Genomic DNA, 7944 nt, shown 5'->3' with positions numbered 1-7944 from the left:
TGGATATAAAACTCTATCACATTGTACCGGAGTTCAAACTTTAAAGATACCTTGTAAGCGAATTCCAACACATTATACTTGAGTTTAACTTAGTCGAGTATGTATGAACTGGCTTGGACATCACGGTTATAAAAGAAAATAAACATATGGATATGAAAAGCTTACCACAAAAATTGCTCTCAATGCAGAATCATAAATATCATTCTTGCTGACATTGTGAAATCTTTGAGGAAATTGAACAAATGCAAGTGAAGGAGAGATTTTGGGATCAAGGTGGAAACACATTGCTTGTCGAGCTTGTATTAGGTGATACCCTTTTTGCCTGAGCCCGACCGGGTTGGGTCCGGTCCGGGGCAAGTCGGGGCCATCGAACCCGACCTGGATGCAAGGTAGAACGACGGCCACGTCAACAACCGAGGTCGAGTCATTTCGAGACCGTTGCAGAGCTCGATATGAGTCACCACCGGATGGAGAAACACACAAGGTCGGAAGCCGGACTCGTAACGGATAACCAAGCGTCGCCGGATATCTCGCCCAAACGTGATTTTCTCAACCACTTCAGGCCATTAAGGCGTAATTACAGGGATCCACGATGTAATTAATTTACCTACCTTATTTTTACCCTTAATCAGAATGTATAAAAGGGGAGAAGACCCCATAAAGAGGGGATCGGAAAAACCATTACACTAGGGTACCATCTCTCTCAATTCTTGTACGCTATCAAGCACAATTGTTCTAAGCAATATTATATTCTGCGATTATTTACTTTAGTAGCAATTGTTGAGTCTTTATCTTTTATTTTCCTCAATCCAAACCTTTTGTATCTTTTAGTTCACGGATCCTTAAAACCCCATATAAATTCAATTGTTATCCGGATTCCAGGGTAAACAGAGCTGAAGATGGATCATTTGAGTGCATATCACAATCCAATATTAATATGTAAGGAGAATTGCTTATAATTCCAGATACTCTAACCTGCAAAAGATATCATTAATAATTACTCTTAATCACATTTAACAAACTAAAAGATAAAAAAAATACGAGTTAATATTTAGAGTACGCTAAGAAGAAGAAAAGATGCGCTCTCTCTGTTTAATTTTATGTGTCTTTGAAAGAGCACAACGTTTAAGAATGTACTCTCTCTATTTTGTTTTATGTGTCTTAGTTTGAAAGAGCAGGACGTTCAAGAATGTACTTACTCCGTCCCAAATTTAGTTGTCATGTCTTGCTTCTCGAGAGTCAAATAATGTAAACTTTGACTAATATTTTAAAATATATTTTTTCATCATATTAATATGAAAACAACTACAATTTGTCGTACTTTCGTATAGTTTTTGAATTTTTAAATTTTAACAATAAAATATTGAGTTGATCTAATCCAATTTAACTTCGAAGATTAGTCAAATTGACTCTCGAGAAATGAAATACAGTGTCACGACCCAATTTCACTCCAGGTCGTGATGGCGCCCAACACCGTTGTCAGGCAAGCCAACGCGGAAATATTAGTAAGTTCACGTGACTTTGGCCAAATTATCTTAATAATAATAAAGTGTCATTAATTGTTTACACGTATGCGTGACATAATTTTTGATGAGCCAAATAAAAAGAGTACACGTACGCGTGACTCGTTTCAAGATACTTCCTCAATCATGGATAATCAAGCAATTAAAAGCGATAAAAAGTAAATTGCACATAGGTTCAAAAACACGTATAATCATTTAATTAAGCCAGGTACGATTAAAAGCGACCGTGCTAGACCCACGGAATTCGGGAATGCCTAACACCTTCTCCCGGGTTAACATAATTCCTTACCCCGTCTTCTGGTTTCGCAGACTTAAACGGAGTCAATTTTTCTCGATTTGGGATTTAAAAGAAATTGGTGACTTGGGATACCATATAATTATCTCAAGTGGCGACTCTGAATGAAATAAATAATCGCATTTTGATTATGTCACTTTGATTGGAAAAACTCCCCTATTCCCTCGGGAAAAGGAGGTGTGAAAGTCACCTACAAGATAAGGTAAAAAATTTAACTGTACTAAACAAGCGAGCAAGATACTTTCTATTTTATTTGTCGAGCGTACTAACTGCCATAAAAAAATATTGCTAACTATAAATAGAAAGTGCTTCAAAAAGGCGTCAGTTACCTTAAACTGACAGCATAGAGGTGCTATAGACGGACTAAAATTAGGGGCCGTGACCCTAGTTTGGATTTTGAAACGATTAATGTTAGTTGAATTGGATGTGATCGTATCAGTATCGGATTAGCAAGATTTAGAACTCTCAAGTTAAATATACTCGGTCAAACATTAGCTAGATTTAGAACTCTTTCTCAAGTTGAATATACTTGGTCAAACGTACTTTTTTTCTACTAGTACTAGCAATATAACACACAAAATCTTTTCACCATTTCAAACGACTATATATGTTTAGTCAACAACATAATTCCAAATGAACTCCAGGATCATGTCTTCTAATCAATTAGTAAGCACCCGTGCCAATTGAAAAACTTGTAGAATTTTTCGAACGAGTCGGATCAGTGAACTGAAACAACAACAACAAAACCCCCAAAAAAATTGGAGAGAAAGAATAAGAAATAGTGCATACATCATATAAGAACAAAACCTAAAATTTAATTACTCCAAGTACTTACCATGGCAATAAGCGCAAGTAGAGCTGGAATTGCAGTCATTAGATGAGCGATACCTTTGACATAAATACGTAGCAGGACTATAGCAACTAGTAATATATAAAAAAGTACCATTGAAACGGCAAGTTAATCATAGTACGTAGATACCAACTTATACGTAGAAATAATTATAATATCTACACAACAAATGACTATAAAACAGCCATTGATCTTCATATTATAATTTTCCTTTGATAAAGCGTAGGCAAAAGCTGTTGGGCACATGTCCGTGTTGTCCAGCCAAAGGCCTAATGGCATAATCCTATTCTCTTTTGGTTTCCATTCCTATTCGGAATTGGATTCGATTTTTGTTCCTATTTAGAGTTGGTTTTGGCTTTAAGAGAAAGCACCACTCATGATCTATAAATAGGAAAACCTTGGAGAATTATTATATGCTCATTGATACAAGTCTTTGAAAGACTTAAGCACATAAGAGTGGGTTTTGAGAGAGCTTTCATCAAGAGAGAAGAAAAATATTTGTTTTGCTGCAGATTTTTATTCCGATCAGCCAAATTTAAATCACATTTAACCGATTCGTTAACCGTTGGATCGGGCTGAAATTTTGACTGATTGTTTATAACATCTTGGTCTTGGACTTGAATGGTAGAGATCGGATTTGGAAGCCCGTAGCATCTGATTTCGAGCCTCGACCAGCAGCTTCATTTTTGTGGATTATACTCTTTCTTCAATTGATTAGTTGTTGCTCTTGTTGCTATTGTTGCTCGTGTTTGGCCCTTGTTGTGCAGCCAATTTGGAGAACTTTTGTAACCCTCTTATTGTTATAGTGGAGATTTTTGGATCTTTGTGATCCCGTAGTTTTTACTTTCGATTTGAAGGGTTTTCCACGTTAAAATTTGGTGTTCTTTATCCTCTTTATTTTTGGGTTTGCCTCTTCCTCAACATAACAGTGGTATCAGAGCCTTGGTTATTTATCCAGTTTGTTACGGAATGGAGACAAATATGAGCAAGATGGTATGTTTAAATGGGATAAATTATAATGTTTGGAGAAGCAAGATGAAAGACTTGTTGTTCGTGAAGAAGATGCATCTACCCGTTTTTTCAGCTCAAAAACTTGAGAGTATATTCGATGAAGATTGGGATTTCGAGCACCAACAAGTATGTGGTTATATACGACAATGGGTTGAAGATAATGTTCGCAACCATATTTTGAACGAGATACATGCGAGATCATTGTGGGAAAAGTTAGAGACTCTTTATGCTTCAAAAACCGGGAACAACAAATTATTTCTGCTAAAGCAATTGATGACCTTTAAATACAAGGAAGGCAGCCTTATCGTTGATCACATAAATGATTTTCAAGGCGTCCTTGATCAGCTATCTGGAATGGGAGTTAATTTTGATGATGAGATACAAGGACTTTGGCTTCTTAATACTCTGGCAGACTCTTGGGAATCTCTTCATGTTTCTTTGACAAATTCAGCTCCTGGAGGTAAGGTGACCATGGAATATGCCAAGAGTGGTGTGTTGAACGAGGAAGTAAGGAGAAAATCTCAGGGTTCGTCCTCACAAGCAGATATCTTGGTTACAGAAGACCGGGGGAGAGATAGAACAAGAGACTCTAGGAATAGAGGTAAAAGTAGAAGTAAGTCAAGGTCCAAATACTATAATATTACATGCAACCACTGTGGCAAGAAAGGACACATCAAAAGGTTTTGCCGCAAGTTGAATCAAGACACTAGAGAAGGAAAGAAAGTTGAAAATAACGAGAACAATATTGCTGCTATTGTTCGAGCTGACCTTCTTTTTGCTTATGATGAAAACGTCATCAATTTGGTATCCCAAAAGACTAGCTTGATAGTAGATTCTGGAGCTACCTGACATGTCACACCAAGAAAAGATTTTTTTCTCATCCTATACTGCTATTGATTCTGGAGTGTTAAAGATGGGCAATGCCAGTGAAGTTAAGGTGTTTGGCGTCGGCACAGTTTGTTTGAAAACTAATAATGGTTCAACGTTAGTTCTTCAAGATGTCAAACATGCTCCAGACTTTCCTTTCAATTTGATCTCCACAGGAAGATTAGACGATGAAGGTTACCATAATACCCTCTTTAATGGCCAGTGGAAGCTCACTAAGGACTCGTTAGTAGTGGCTCGCGGAGTCAAGTTTGGTTATTTATATGTGACACAGGGCTCTATTCTTAATGACTCAATAAATATGGTGGAAGGTGATACTTTATCAGAATTGTGGCACAGAAGATTGAGTCATATGAGCGATAGGGGGATTACGTGTTTGGCTAAGAAAAGTTTGCTTTCTGGATTGAAACAAGCAAAGCTATAAAGGTGTATCTATTGTTTAGCTGGCAAACAGAAAAGGGTTTTCTTTCATAGTCATCCTCCCTCAAGAAAGCCCGATTTATTGGAGCTAGTACACTCTGATTTGTATGGTCCTTTTAAAGTAAAGTCAAAAGGTGGTGCACTTTACTTTGTGACCTTCATTGATGATCATTCTCGTAAGCTCTGGGTGTATCCTTTGAAATCTAAAGATCAATCACTTGGCGTGTTTAAGTAATTTCAGGCCTTAGCTGAGAGACAGACGGGGAAGAAATTAAAATGTATTCGCACTGATAATGGTGGTGAATATTGTGGTCCCTTTGATAACTATTGCAAGGAACAAGGAATTCGTCATCAGAAAACTCCGCCCAAGACGGCTCAATTGAACGGTTTGGCAGAGAGGATGAATAGAACTCTAGTTGAGAGAGTTAGATGCTTACTTTCAGAGGCTAAACTTCCAAATACATTTTGGGCGGAAGCACTTAACACTGTTGCCTATGTTATCAATTTGTCTCCTGCTGTTGCTTTGGATGGTGATGTCCCAGACAGAGTTTGGTTTGCCAAAGATGTTTCTTACGATCACCTGAGAGTTTTTTGGTGTAAAGCTTGTGTGCATATTCCTAAAGATGAGAGATCGAAACTGGATGTCAAAACTAAGCAGTGCATCTTTAAGGGTTATGGTCAAGATGAGTTTGGGTATCGTTTTTATGATCCAGTTGACAATAAAATTATTAGAAGTCGTGATGCAATATTCTTTGAAGACCAAACAATTGAAGATATTGACAAAGCGGAGAAGATAGATTCTCATAGTAATGAGAGCTTAGCTGATATTGATCCAGTTTCAATTGCTAAGGCGCCTATTGCACATGAAGGTACCCAAGACAATGATGGAGATAGTGATCAAGATCAAAATGATCATCATGGTGTAGATGTTGTGGATGCTCCAGTTGATGAAGTTGTGGTTTATCAACAACCAATTCCTGCACAGGTAACTACTTCGAATGCCCCTGAAACCTCTCTTAGAAGATCTACAAGGGAGAAGCAAAAATCCATATGCTATCCTCCTGATGAGTATGTACTTTTGACTGACATGGGAGAACCTGAGAATTATGATGAAGCCATGCAAGATACTCACAAAGATCAGTGGATCAAAGCGATGGAAGATGAGATTAAGTCACTCCATGAGAATGGCACATATGAGTTAGTGAAATTGCTGAAAGGTAAGAGCTTTATCTAACAAATAGATATTCAGAATAAAGCAAAATAACCATACCTCTGCGCCTAGATACAAGGCGAGGTTAGTTGTTAAAGGTTTTGGCCAGAAGAAGGGAGTTGACTTTGATGAAATTTTCTCCCATGTTGTGAAGATGTCTTCTATTCGTGGTTCTAGGCTTAGCTGCAAGTCTAGATTTAGAGGTTGAGCAGATGGATGTCAAGACTGCTTTTCTTCATGGTGATTTAGATGAGGAGATTTATATGGAGCAACCTTAGGGTTTTGTAACTAAGGGAAAAGAAAATTATGTCTGCAAATTGAAAAAGAGCCTGTATGGATTGAAACAAGCTCCAAGGCAATGGTATTTGAAGTTTGAATGTGTCATAGAAGAACAAGGGTACAAGAAAACTTCTTCAGACCATTGTGTATTCTTCCAGAAGTTCTTTGATGATGATTTTATTATTTTATTGCTTTATATGGATGACATGCTTATTGTTGGCAAGAATAAATCCAGAATCGCAGTCCTTAAGAAGCAGTTGAGCAAATCGTTTGCGATGAAGGACTTGGGGCCAGCAAAGAAAATCTTGGGCATTCAAATCCACCGACACAGAGATAGAAAGGAGTTATTTCTATCCTAAAAGCAATACATTGAGAAGGTACTCAAGAGGTTCAATATGACAGATGCAAAAGTGGTTAGTACATCTCTTGCTAAACACTTCAAATTGAGTATTAGTCAGAGTCCATCTATTGATGAAGAGAAAAAGGAGATGTCTCGTAGTCCTTACCCTTCCGCCGTTGGTAGCTTGATGTATGCCATGGTTTGCACTAGACCAGATATTGCACATGCTGTTGGTACTGTTAGTAGATTCCTTTCCAATCCTGGAAAAGAACATTGGGATGCAGTAAAATGGATATTAAGGTATTTGAAAGGTACTGTAGATTTGAAGCTATGCTTTGGCAATGTCAAGCATGAACTTGTTTGTTACACAGACTTTGATTTACGAGGCAATCTTGATAATTCAAGATCGACTTCCGGTTATTTGATCACTTTTGCAGGGGGGCTATTTCTTGGCAATCTAGACTACAGAAGTGCATAGCTCTATCCACCACAGAAGCCGAATATATTGATGTCACAGAAGGTGCCAAAGAACTATTATGGACGAAGGAGTTTATTAATAATCTTGGCTTTGAGCAGCCCAGATACATCTTATTTTGTGATAATCAGAGTGCTATCTGTCTCACCAAGAACTCCACTTTTAATTCTAAGACCAAACATATAAATAGAAAGTATCATTGGATAAGAATGGCCCTGGAAGAGAAATTATTTTAGGTTGAGAAGATACACACTGATGAAAATCCTTCGGATATGCTAACAAAGGCAGTGGAACTACAAAAAAATGCTGAATTTGCAGAGGTTTTATTTACATATTGCGGCGGTTAAAAACCTCCGCAATTTGCTGTTACGGCGGTTTCCAAAACCCCCGCAATAATGTTCGCCGCAATCAATTTGCGGGGGTCTTTTTGAGGACCGCCGTTATCGTATAGCGGCGGGTATTTAGCGTCGGTTTAACCTCCACAATTTGATACTTTTGACTCTTTGAGAACACACGTTTAAAAGAAATAGCGGCAGTCAAAACCCCCCACAATGTTTCTATTTAACCCCCGCAAGTTTAAATACAATATTCATTATACATTAAAATGCGGCAGTGATAACCTCCGCTATTTATTGAGTTCTTTTTTTTTTTTTTTG

Source organism: Nicotiana attenuata, unplaced genomic scaffold, assembly GCF_001879085.1.
Source record: "Nicotiana attenuata strain UT unplaced genomic scaffold, NIATTr2, whole genome shotgun sequence".
Classification (NCBI taxonomy): Eukaryota; Viridiplantae; Streptophyta; class Magnoliopsida; order Solanales; family Solanaceae; genus Nicotiana; species Nicotiana attenuata.
Note: the sequence above shows the minus strand (reverse complement) of the source record.